Source organism: Palaemon carinicauda, chromosome 31 (assembly GCF_036898095.1).
Source record: "Palaemon carinicauda isolate YSFRI2023 chromosome 31, ASM3689809v2, whole genome shotgun sequence".
Classification (NCBI taxonomy): Eukaryota; Metazoa; Arthropoda; class Malacostraca; order Decapoda; family Palaemonidae; genus Palaemon; species Palaemon carinicauda.
The window spans coordinates 62,026,757-62,041,354 of NC_090755.1; the positions used below are offsets into that span (position 1 = coordinate 62,026,757).

Below are 14,598 nucleotides of genomic sequence, written 5' to 3' on the forward strand. Positions count from 1 at the left end.
TTAGGTTAAATTTACGGTTTTTTTAACAGTGTATTTACATTACTTGTAATATCATTATAATAAATTCCACGAAAGGAGAGTATGAAATTCACTGCGGGGGAATGTGGGGTTATGTCAAGAGGCCCAAAAAATTTCGAAGTCTAGGGCTCCTACCAAGGGTTAATACAGCAATGGGTGGGAGAATGTAATTTGACTCCTGTTGCATGTTCAGTGTAAGCTTTTGGAGATCTACTGTATGTTCACAGCTTCAGCTAAAACAATTCGGCTGCAGTTCTTTTTTTCCCCTGGTGAACGATAATGGTTACATCAGTCAGTTCTTTCAGGGAGGGTTTCTGTCGTCAACATCGATGTACTGTAATGTTAGTGTAAAGTTCTTTGATTTCTGTGAGCCAGTATACGTCTTCGGGGTGTCATGGTAGCGTGTCCAATGTTGTCTTTTCTGTGAGATTTACACATCTGGCAGGAAAACTTCCAACCACCCGTTGAGATACTACCGCTAGAGTTATGGGGTCCTTTGACTGGCCAGACAGTACTACATAGGACCCTTCTCTCTAGTTACGGTTTCTTCCCTTTGCCTACACAGACACCGAATAGTCTGGCATATTCTTTACAGATTCTCTTCTGCCCTCATACACCTGACAACACTGAGATTGCCAAACAATTTTTCTTCACCCAAGGGGTTAACTACTGTACTGTAATTGTTCAGTGGCTACTTTCCTCTTGGTAAGGGTAGAAGAGACTCTTCAGCTATGGTAAGCAGCTCTTCTAGGAGAAGGACACTCTAAAATCAAACCATTGTTCTCTAGTCTTGGGTAGTGCCATAGCCTCTGTACCATGGTCTTCCACTGTCTTGGGTCAGAGTTCTCTTCTTGAGGGTACACTCGGGCACACTTCTATCTAGTTTCTCTTCCTCTTGTTTTGTTAAAGTTCTTATAGTTTTTATAGGAAATATTTATTTTAATGTTGTTACTATACTTAAAATATTTTATTTTTCTTTATTTCATTTCCTCACTCGGCTATTTTCCCTGTTGGGGCCCCTGGGCTTATAGCATCCTGTTTTTCCAACTAGGGCTGTAGCTTAGCATTTAATAATGATAATAATAATAGACCACGTTCGCACACAACTTTAGTTCCGCGGACCCGTACTTATCTTCATCATAACGGCTGCTTTAGGTTGAGCTATTTATAGACTCCAAGTTGTACTCTCTGGTAAAGGTCTTTCGGGATGACACATCAATTGATGATTGCACGCGAGGCAAGGCTCTAATCATTATAAATCTATCCAGGATTGAGGGAATAGTAAACGATTAAGTTTAATGGTCACCCATGAATGGCAGAGCAAAGGACAGTGACACTGTTCTAGCTAGCAGGACAGTGATACTGTTCTAGCTAGCAGGACAGTGACACTGTTCTAGCTAGCAGGACAGTGACACTGTTCTAGCTAGCAGGACAGTGACACTGTTCTAGCTAGCAGGACAGTGACACTGTTCTAGCTAGCAGGACAGTGCCCTAGAGACTGACCATATTTAATATAGTTATCGCCCAAGCTCAATCTCCATCCAAGCTAAGACCAGGGAGAGCTAGGCAATGGCTGCTGATAACTCACCAAGTATACATATAGGCTCCCCCAAATCCCCCATAATTAGCTCGCAAGGATGGTCAGGTTGCAGACACTACACGAAACTATTGAGCTTGAAGGGGCTCCAAGCTCAATCCGGTAGACCACCAGGAAGGAACCTTTCCAATAGTCCACCGCAAGGTTGTTTACATTAACGTCCATCGTTGTGGGCTGTTGCATTTCTTTTTTTTTTAGCATTTTATACCCAGTTGTCGTATTCGGTTTAGTTCAGCGTAAACCTATTCGTCTTTTAAAGATGCGCTACGTGTGAATACTCTCTTGAGACCCCAGGATCCAGCGAAGATCCTGGAGACTCCGTGCCACGCCACATCCTTACCTTAACCTAAGTGTCTTATCCTAATGTCTAGAGGTGTGAATTCGATGTTATCCACAACACTTTGATTGTTTCAGTTGTGGTATAGGAAGTGATTAATAAGGCTCAAAATAAAAACAGTGCCCTTTGAGCCAGAAACGTAGGGACAACGGTGCCATCTCATGGTCTTTGAAATACGAAATTTCTTGTGACACCTCCAAAGGTCATGTTTTTCTTTCAATATAAAGGAACTAGTACAGATCGTCCACTTAATTCAATTCATAATTACGCAATATTTTTTAAGTAGCTTCTTTTTGTTTAAAGCATATGAAGATAACTATAATAGGAATGTTTGTAACAGAGGCACAGAAATATAGAAACATCCTTCCAAAACGAGAGCATAAACTATATAAATACGAAGATGATTCGGTGGACCACGACTGCAATAAATGTAGATTGTTGGTTTAAAATATATGTGATAATGAAGGAGGCGCTGATTGGTGCCGATGACTGCAACGTCCGTCCGGTTCTAATAAGAGAAAATGGGAAAATAGAAATATTTTAAGGGGAAACTGTTCATATGCGAGAAATGCTATTTACGGGATAAGAAAGTGACTAAAATAGAATAGTGTCAAGAGGTTATGGATAGATATTTCATTGTATATCCGAGTGGTGTTAGTGTTTATATATATCCTGTTTGAATTTTGATGTTTTTAGAACACAGCGTCTCTGGTGCAATTCTCATTAAAGGCATTCATCGTAGTGGTTAACTCACAGTCTCCGGTGTGAGTCATCTCTTCTATATAATAAAAAAGTATCTCTCTCTCTCTCTCTCTCTCTCTCTCTCTCTCTCTCTCTCTCTCTCTCTCTCTCTCTCTCTCTCTCTATATATATATATATATATATATATATGTGTGTGTGTGTGTGTGTGTGTGTGTGTGTGTTACGCAAAGCTCTCTGTGTCTCTTGAGTCCGAGAGAGGGAGAGTAATCATACCCTGGTGAGAGAGGGGCGTGCGCGTGTATATCTAAATATTTAGCCGTTATTTTTGTCGGGTAGCGTACACCATTCATGAAATAAAAGTCGATTTTCATATTTCATTTATTATCCCAACAAAGTCATAATTTTGGCGAAACTATGACTTTGTCAAATGATTACTGATCGATTTTTGAAATCCCTCTTAGGCCTATATAAATGGATTCGACTGAAATTATGATGAATTAATTTGATTAATATTTTAAAAGCTACAAAAATACGTAAAATATTTGATCAGTTCATTATTTTGGAGAATTTGAAGAACTGCCTGAATACGAAGATTCGTAAGGCAAACACATTGAAGTCACTAAGGCAATTACCTTTAATATACTGTATATATATATATATATATATATATATATATATATATATATATATATATATATATATATATATATATATATATATGTGTGTATATATATACATATATACGTATATATGCATATATGCGTTTATATATGTGTATGTACACACACACACACACACATATATATATATATATATATATATATATATATATATATATATATATATATATGTATGTATGTATATATATACATATACACATATACACACATATTGTATGTATATATATATATATATATATATATATATATGTATGTATGTATATATATACATATACACATATACACACATATTGTATGTATATATATATATATATATATATATATATATATATATATATATATATATATATATATATATATATGTGTGTGTGTGTGTGTGTATATATGTGTATGTATGTATACTGTAAAATACGCTTTTCTGTTATATTAGCTCAAGTAAAACTTGCAAATAACGAAAATTAAATTTATTTAGTGTAACTTTCGAAAGAACTCCCCTCCTTCCTTTTCAGAATACAAATGATAATAAATGTTTAATCTTTTGTATTCTGAAGCGGAAGGGAGATAGTCCATCGAAAAATAGACAGTATTTCCTTTATGATTTACTTCACACACGCGCGCGCGCGCACACACACATACACGCACGCACGCACACATAAACACACATCCACACCCACATACTGTATATCATTATCATCATCATTATCAGCCGTAACTAGTTCACTGCAGGACAAAGGTCTCAGACATGTTCTTCCACTCGTGTCTGTTTATGGTCTTTCTATGCCAGTCTATTCCCGCAAATATTCTGAGCTCGTTAGTCCATCGTCTTTTCTTTCTCTTGTTCTTTTGTAATCCTTAAGGATTCATTTTGATATCCTTAATGTCCGTCTATGTATATATATATATATATATATATATATATATATGTATATATATACATGTATATATATATATATATATATATATATATAAATATATATATATATATATATATATATATATATGTATGTATATATATACATGTATGTATATATATATATATATATATATATATATATATATATATATATGAATATATATATATATATATATATATATACATGTATATATATATATATATATATATGTATATATATATATATATATATATATATATATATATATATATATATATATATATATGTGTGTGTGTGTGTGTGTGTATGTTTACATTCAGTATATGTAAAGTCTGGTGGTCACAAGATGAATTTAAACGACACAGGGTAGCTACTTTATCCTAAAAGATTTGATAAGAATGTCTGTTTATTTAAATATATACTTTCTTCTCAAGAAGGAGGCTGTGTATTGTTCTTTTGTACCCATTGGGCATTTTTATAGATTCTTGTGTACCCCTAAAATCGAGGAAGAGAAAGAAAAACAATGGAATTGATATTATGATATGATTATGTTTTACAAACTTAATGCAGATTACATCATGTATTGCGCAGTACTGGTTATTATTATTATTATTATTATTATTATTATTATTATTATTATTATTATTATTTATTATTATTATTATTTATTATTATTACTTGCTAAGTTATAACCCTAGCTGGAAAAGCAGTATGCTATAAGCCAAGGGGCTCCAACAGGGAAAATAGCTCAGCGAGGAAAGGAAACAAGGAAAAATAAAATTTTAAGAGGAGTAAAAACATTAAGATAAATATCTCCTATATAAACTATAAAAACTTATTCTCGCACCCAGTGTACTCCCTGAAGTGTAAAAATGTACCACAGTGGGTACATGTACCCCAGATTGTGAACCCCTGCTCTAGAATAATGAAAAGTATATCAACTAAAAGAAAAGTATATTGTCAGTTGACAATACCTTAAAACGTATTTTTTTTTTTTTTTTTTTGCTGGGAAACGTTGTTATACTCGATTTCATCATATCCGTGTACATGTGACTTTTACTTTGTACTCTCATAAGGATGGGAAGTCCTGAGACACGTATCATTCAAGAATATCCACGGAAACTATTCTTTTTGTAAATGTCACTTCAAAGGATTGTTTAATTATTCATGTGGTTCAAGCAGTACAGGGATATGAATACAATGATTGTTTAATATAGTTGTTAGACTATTGACAGTTTTTAATAAGTGAGGTTTTTATTACCTCCGCCAACGAAGTTAGGTGGAGGTACTGTTTTCGCCACCATTTGTCTGTTTGTATGTGTGTGAACAACTTCTTGGACACAGTTTTACTTATCGAGTACTGAAACTTTCAGGGACTAAATGTTATGTTGAGATATGGAAGGGATTCAGTTTTGAAAATATTAGGTCAAAGGTCAAGGGCAAGGTCGAGTAAAAGGTCGAGAAATAAGGTGTCATAACGGAGGTCAGCGTTCTACTGACTGCTCCTATAGTTATAGAGTCGAATTAAAATTGTTTTATTTTGTTTTCATTTAGTGGACTGATTAGGTGTTTTTTATTTTTATTTACTTATCAAAATGTTAATGATATTTCAGTTTCATCATTTATTTTCTAAAAGGTTAGTCAGATGTCATAGGGCACCATAACTAAGAGAAGAACCTCACTCCCTTGACACTGTAAAGTGTTAACAGTTATTGATTCTTGAACTGACAGTCCGTCTTTCATCCACTTTCACTGAAAATAATCAACAAACATATTCAGAAAAGCGTCGGGGATTTGCCAAGGGAGAAACCGGATTTTTTTTTCAGTGCAAGTTTCCAAGAGACTTCAGCAAGAATCGACTAATTTGAAGTCTAGTCAGTTTCCATATTTCAAAGGAAGAATATTTAAGTGTTAGTAAGTTGGCTGTCAATGGCAATTTTGAAGAATTTAGATAATTTCGCAAGGAAAAATAGCAAGCTTTCAATATTCCAAGGGATAATATTTAATAGTGTCTGTGGAATTTTATCAATTTTGACAGTTTTTGTCTGGGACGTCAACAGAGTTTAGGAATACTGACTTTTCAAAAGGAAGACTGGGGTTCCAGGACGGACCTGGACAATGTTTCAGAAGAAATATCAGCATCGTTTTACCTTCCTCAAATATAAAAGAATATTTGCCTAAGTCTCTGAAGAAGTCTCCTCTAGAAAAGAGCAATTACTGTGTGAATTTTCTTTTTTACCAGTTCTAAGAAAAATTTTCCACTAAGTGACAATCGTTTTTGCATCTGTTTTGATACGTAAATTCAAACGAAGAAAGTGGTCAGGAGAAGATAGACAAACACTGTGCTTCCGTTGGTAATAATGAGTCATTTTGTGGGTCGACACCTACCTACGTCAAACACAGGACGCTCATCGCGTCACTTCATCTTCAAGACACTCAGTATCCGCGGTATCCTCGGTATCCTGTAGCCATAGGACTGGCGTAGTTGCACTCCTTTACCTAAAGGACCTTTAGCTACATTTAGCGAGGGCAGTGCAGGATTTACTTTCTCTCCGAAGAAACAATTTTTCCAGTTCTTTGGTCGTGAATTAGTGCTTTTTTTGGATAAATGGTCCTCCAGGTTTGGAAATTTTGCCAGAGGTCTGTGAGTGACATATCTCCTGTTTAACTTGAATAGAATTTATTGCTGTTGGATGAATTATAGAGAAAAACAAAGCGAACTAATTGTTTGAAGAAAGGGTCTCCCATTATATGGAAAACACTTTTGAGAGGACAAATCACATTTATGGCCTTTCTGTAAAAGCAGAGGTTTCTGTACAGAAGTGGTAAAGCATCTTGTGTGGACTACTGTTTTATGCATTTTAGTGATAGACTGTTACACGTGGTTCCTAAAGAAACAGTTTTCCTTTAATAGTATTTCTGAGCAACTGAAAGACAAGTACATTGAATCTTACTTGACCATATGAAAAATGTTTTAGCACAAAATTACACTGTTTAAAAACTTATTTGTATTGACACCGGGAATTGTGGCTTCTCTGCTAGTTACAAAATAAGGAACTAAGAAAGATTAGAAGTGCTTAAATTTAAGGAACTTAGAAAGAAAAAAGCTGAGAACAAAAAACATTGTAAACTACGTTGGAATCGGTGTAGAAGAGCTAAGCAGTTCTTGGAAACTTCTATCTAGTCATACGAGTATGAAACTTGTAAACGAAGTTACAATCTTGTAGAATACATAGCTGAATGTGATAAAAGTAAACATATTGTTTCTAGAAAGCTACAATTGATTAATTCAACAACAATGGAGATTGTGTGGGTCAGAGTTTGGTCCCTACTGCTTTTCGTCGGATTTTCGAGGCCTGGATATTCGATGTCCCCTATTCGTCTGGGGAAAGCCAATGATTTCTGCAAGAGGAAGGAACATAGTTTGGAATGTACTTTCAAGAACACAGATCAGGTGAGATACGAACCATTTTAATTTTATATTGTTTTATTTTGCATTATTTTTTTTTATTTGCCTTACATGATGGTTTGCTTGCTATTACGCGTGTATATGTGTATGTTTGCGAGTGAGAAACAAAACAAGTGTTAGTTTGGATGTGTTTTATTTTGATTCAATTCATTATTCTCTCTCTCTCTCTCTCTCTCTCTCTCTCTCTCTCTCTCTCTCTCTCTCTCTCTCTCTCTCTCTCTCTCTCTCTCTCTCTCTCTCTCTAGCATTTATCAAAGATAGACAAACAGGATGCATCAAACCTTACAATATCGTGAAAGGTTGTTTCCTGGCTGATTTTGGCCATGCGTTAAAATATCTGATTTTTCATACTTATTTAGTTTTTATCTATTTTTATTTGTTTTTGTTTTTATCTTGATCCATTTTCTTGATACTTGAAGGAATTAGTTTAATTTAAAAGATCAACCACGACTAGTACTTTTAGCTTCACGGGTATAGTATGGGTCATAACAGTAACCAATTTAGTTTATCTTAGGTTAATGGTATTCAATAATTTGTTCACTGAAGTTGGCTTATTATTATTGGGATTTTCCGTTTGGTTTATTCAAGAAAATACTTACAATTGTTGACTAAAACTAATTCATAGTAAAAATCAAATTAAATTCAGAATTCAAATAAATAACCATTTCTTAGTATTATTGTTTTTTCATGTTTGGCTTCATTCAAGAAACACTTAAAATTGCTCACTAAAACTAGTTCACTGTTAAAATCAAGTTTAATTCAGAATTCAAATAAATCATTATTTATTATCATTGTTTTTTTTATATTTGGCTTTATTCAAGAAAACCCTTGAAATTGTGAACTATAACTGGTTTACAGTTAAAATCAAATTGGATAAATAATCGTGATTTATTATTATCTTTTTTTTTTCTGTTTTGCTGTATTCAAAAAAAACACTTGAAATTGAGGACTCAAATTGGTTTACAGTTAAAATCAAATTGGATAAATAATCATTATTTATTATTTTTTTTTCTGTTTTGCTCTATTCAAGAAAACACTTGAAATTATAGACTCAAATTGGTTTACAGTTAAAATCAAATTGGATAGATAATCATTATTTTTTTTTTTCTGTTTTGCTCTATTCAAGAAAACACTTGAAATTGTGGACTCAAATTGGTTTACAGTTAAAATCAAATTGGATAGATAATCATTATTTTTTTTTTCTGTTTTGCTCTATTCAAGAAAACACTTGAAATTGTGGACTCAAATTGGTTTACAGTTAAAATCAAATTGGATTTGAAATTAAAAAAAAAAAAAAAAAGATTACTTGTGTAATAAAATCATAAATATTTTACCTGCACATTCTAAATTGCTCGAAAATTCCTGGAAATAAAAAACGTAAAATGACGAGGGAGGTGCGTCGGTAGAAAGACACAACCGGAAATTTACATATAGATTAAAAGTGTCGCCGCTGTATAAGAGGGCACCGGAATTCTCAAGCCCCGAATTTATTACACTGACTCTTGCTCCAAGATTTGTACGCGTTTTTAAAAGGGAAATGGGGTAAAGAATTTATGTAGTTTTTTTTTTTTTTTATCTTTTTGTATCCAGAATAGCTCCCTTCTTTGTTTTAGTTTATGCTGTGTTTTTTAAAGTATTTTATGTTTGCTCTGTATTGTGTATGCGTTAATGTGTAGGGTGGCATGCATGGAGCTGAAGATATTACATCCTTTTATGATAAAGAGCAAGTGTTTGGATATATATATATATATATATATATATATATATATATATATATATATATATATATATATAATATACACATATATATACATATATATATATATGTGTGTGTGTGTATGTATATATATATATATATATATATATATATATATATATATATATATATATATATATAGATATATATAGATTTATATATATATATATATATACATATATATATATATATATATATATATATATATATATAGATTTATATATATGTGTGTGTGGGTATTTCCTGTCACGTTCAGGGGGGAAAGGAAGTAATCATACGCTGGTGAGAGGGGGTGCCCAGAAAAGTATACTCGGAAACCACACTTTTCCACAAATTGCCGAACCAGTGAGTGGTCGCTAGGATAAGGAGAGGGGTGGGAAGGATTGACTTTGTGTGTGTGTGTGCGTGTATGTATGTGTGTGTGCATATCTATCTAAATATTTTGACGGCTCAAGTATACTAGTTAAATATATTTGATTTCCTGTTGTTTATCGATATCTGATGAACTGCATTCCAGGTATCATATTTGTTACATATTATTGAACTGCCCCTTTTCTCTTCAATATTTTTATTCTTTCACTTATTCTAGGTAGTAAGATTTCACCAATTGAGTACTTATATAAATAAACTTAAATATATTGAGTAAATTGATAGACATTCAATGCAATTTTTCCACTTGTGTAAGATGAGATTTTTCACGTTACTAGAATGGTTATCATTGTCAATGAATTTTTATACAAATAAGTGTGCTAGTACCCAGGCCAGGTTTTTAAACAGATGATATAATGCTGCACTAATACATTGATTGTAAAATTATGCATTTAACATTCTATGGAATACTAATTCATGTGTTTATTCCACAGCCAGTGATTTTGGAACGCCTGGAAGCTGGAATTCAAGGAGTGAAGATCGAGTCCGCGAAAACCTTCAGAGGACTTTCTCTCTGTGACACGAACATCGTGATCTGGACTTCTTCCAACGTCACTCTTTTAGGATACAATGCAAAAGAGGAGGTCGATTCTTTCCCTCCCAGTGCTCCAGTCGCCACCACCAGTCACAGTGGTCCACAAACCAGAGAGACTCTTAACCACGAAATACCAATATTATTTCCTACTGGCGGGGAACCTGGTTCTGCAGCAGCTCACCCTCCTTCCATTACGTCAGAGGATGGAAGTGGTGGTCAGCCTTGCCCCAGAAATGTGTCTATTAACCAGTCGAATGTTCGCCTTCTACAAGGAGGCTTCAATGGGGTGTCTCTTCAGTCCAGTAGGATGGAGAGTGTCGATGGCTCGTTTCGTTATCTCCTTATCAAACAGAGCAGCGAAGTCATGAAGTTTTCAGGGTCCGCCAGCAGTCTAGTAATCCAAGAGACTCAAATGGCGGAGGTCACTAAAATGGAAGTTAATCACAGTCTCCAGGTTAAACAAGCTACCATAAAGGTTGTGGGGAATCCTGGTATAGTTTTGAATCAGTATGTGGATGATTCATCGTTAGCCAATCCCTCTTCTCATGAGATGAGGGACTTGAACATTGGATCATTGAAAGAAGGAAAGATGATAATCAGAGGTACCCATTTGATTATGGACAGTGTTACCATTGATGAAATTGGTGCTGGGGCATATCCATCGAAGCAGGAGGATCAGCCACTCTAAACAACGTCAAAATTGCAAGAGGTCCAGATTTCTGTATAGTCCTTCGTGGTTCTGCTAGTATAAAACTGAAGAATTTTTCAATCAGAGGGAAGACCATAGACCACTTAGACATATCGATTACGAATGCAGATTGGCCCGTCTATCCCCTTGAAATTTTGCCTAATCAGAAAACTGGCGTGAGAATCAGTCAACGCGTAAACACGTCACCTGGCGACGAAGAAGAATCCAAAGGTTTCGTAAATCTGGATTGGTATTGGGTGCCAGTGATGGCAGCCGTAGGCCTGGTAAGTGGCATGGTGATCGCCTGTGCTGTCAGATGCAGTAGACGTCAGAGAAGACCAAACGAAATGTCCTCTCTATCATTTTCTGAACTTGTGGCACGGGAAAGACATTGCAACAATGGCGAGGCACACGATGACTGCGCCAACGGACACGTTGGACCTCACCATCCAGACCTCATTCGACAGGACTCCGGTTTGACCTCCTCCTCCTTCGCCTCTTACACAGCCTGTGCCGAACGCAGGTTCTCGTGCGAACGCAGGGCGTCCGCTTGCAGGCATGCCGATGATATCGAACGCACTTCGAACAGCAATCCGGATTCCAGTGTGTTCATTCACGTACCGCCTATAGCTTGCACGCGCGAGAATGTAATCTACGAGGAAGTAGAATCCTTGCAACCCCATGCGAAGGAGAATACCTACGTGGTCATGAAATGAATTTATTTAAAGATTATTGGTGATATGACTTTGTTTCCATGTGTAGATTATAAATGCTATAAAGTGATTACTCTGGTATTGCGTGCGAGAAAATTTTTTCAATATATCCATTACCTTTGAAGAGAAAACATTACAAAATGTTCTGAAAGCATTGCAGATTGTATATATATATTTTCTTTTTTATTTTGGCTTAGTGAAAGTTCTTGAACGATGATATCCAGTATACTGACTTTCTGTGCCTAGATACAGTTGAGATACTTGCTATTTCATCAAATGTTTTGAGTTATTGATGAGTAAATGACCTCTCGGTTCCATGACCTAGAAGGAAAGGGAAAGAACGGAAGGATAAAGAACAATAGGTGACTAAAAGAAAAAAAGGTTTAGTTTCAACGAAAGTGGATGACCCACTATCCCTGTCTGAATCAATGACCTTGTACTTTCCAAACCGGACTTTCAAAACCGGATTCGATATTTTGGTCTTGGAAAAGGGAATAAAGACCGAGGGATTTTGAAATTGTTTATAACTACATCAATGTTACAAATGAGTTCTAATAATTCCGATTGAAATACCGGATTTTCTGTGAGGCGTTTGAAGAATGTGTTACTTCAAGTGGCACAACATCATCGTCAATCAATCAATCGACGATGTAAATGACTCTCTTAACGATGACTAATAATATTTTGTAGGTATTTGTAATTATAGTCAATTTCTTTTAGCGATGCATTTTTGCACCGACTCGCAGCGGTGCCCTTTTAGCTCGGAAAAGTTCCCTGATCGCTGATTGGTTGGACGAGATAATTCTAACCAATCAGCGATCAGGAAACTTTTCCGAGCTAAAAGGGCACCGCTGCGAGTCGGTGCAAATCTGCCTCGATAAAAGAAATGGACTATAGTCGCTTTAACAAAGACTTATTAATGCAAACTATTGAATAAAGAGCCTAGATTTTTAATGGATGCTCTGTTTTTTTTTTTTTTTATAATAAAGAATACTTAAAACATGTAACTTTTATTGAACTTTATTCCATATACTGATGTACGCGACCCGTCAAAAATGACGGCTAAATATTTAGATAGATATGCACATATACGCACTCACACACAGTGTACCTCTCCGGATACCCCCTCTTACCAGGGTATGGATACTCTCTCGGACCCCTACCTGAGGGAGGGCGAGACCGAGTAGTTATACGTCTGGTAATGCCGCTGAGCGTGACCAGAAATATATGTTTTATATATATATATATATATATATATATATATATATATATATATATATATATATATATATATATATATATATATACATATATACAGTATATATATATAGGCTATATATATATATATATATATATATATATATATATATATATATATATATATATATATATATATATTTATATATATTATATATATATATATATATATATATATATATATATATATATATATATATATATATATATATATATATATATATATACATACAAACAGTGTTCACGTTTTAATAATATGCTCATAACGTTTACGAAGGATCGCATAACATTAAAGCATTCCTTACCTGTCAGTGTGACGTCATGAGTTTCGCTATCTGGTGTGACGTCATGGGTTGCATGACGTCAATAACTTACCAGAAATGGTATTAGTACCCAGGGAGATGTAAGACGGGAAGAGTGAGACATTTGAAAGAAATAATGAATAGAACTTTTTTCTTTAAAGAACCAGATGAAATTGAGTGAGTAATGGAATAGTGCAGTGGTTCCCAAATTTCTTTAAGGCTAGTGCCCCCTTGGATTCTAGATGGAGTCTTTCAAACTAATAATAATAATAATAATAATAATAATAGGGAAGTGGGGAATATGGGGAAAGGAAGAGTACCCCTGGATACAATCCAGTTTAGAGTTCAAAGGCAGGTACTCGGGATGGGAAAGATTAAGGAAATAGGGAGAAAGAGAGGTACAGGAGAAGAATAAAAGAGAGGGGCAGACCCTCTTGCGATATTAGGGGATTGGTATTATCATTTTAGTCATTATATATATCTTTCAAACTATGTAACAGAGCTATGTATTCATTTATAATTCTAATGTCAATTTTATTATATATGAACTGTATACGAGTTTTTTGTCTTAGTGTTCATGACATATGATTTGTCAATAAGATTTTGTAAAAAAAAAGAAAAAAAAAAAAACTTAAATACTCTTAATGCCCTTAACTACAGCCTTTTCCTCACCGCCCCCAGGGGGAGGGGTTCCGCCCACTTTGGAAAACCACTAGATTAGACTTTGACACAGAAGGTGAAGGAGTCTTTGGAGAATATGATAGAAACCATTTTATAGAAGAGGAAGTGGTTACCTCTGATGAAAAATGGAATAGAATTATAGAGAGAACATGAAGGAATGTATGAAGAATGGGTAAGAATCAAGAATGTGGCCATAGTCACAGAATTGCCTATTCGCTACATATTTATTTTCAACTATGAAGTGACATGTTAACTGTCACGCGAAAAAAAAAAATCTCTCTCGTCGACTGTGACAAAGGAAACGGATGATGCTGTTGCGAAAGATAGTCTTATCTCTAGGAGAATGATAGGTAGTGAGTATTTGTCATCCTAGGGAGTATACAGTATAGAACTTGGTAGAGCTAACACGCTTTGTCACTGAAATGGAGATAAAGTAACTCCCCTTTTATCAAGATTATGTTCTACTTGTCAGAATGAATCTGCTATCCTGATTAAATAAGTCTAATAAGTCTCTTTGACTTGTCAAAGTTATGCACTGGAT

The 14,598-nt window shown here is 34.6% G+C and overlaps 1 protein-coding gene and 1 pseudogene across 1 annotated transcript in view; both read left to right on the plus strand.

Annotated features, from left to right (window-relative positions):
• Positions 1-14,598, plus strand: part of Mtmr6 (Myotubularin related protein 6) — a 913,496-nt gene that overhangs the window by 22,479 nt on the left and 876,419 nt on the right. The gene's annotated exons all lie outside the window — the stretch shown is intronic.
• Positions 6,668-12,612, plus strand: LOC137624438 (uncharacterized; annotated as a pseudogene).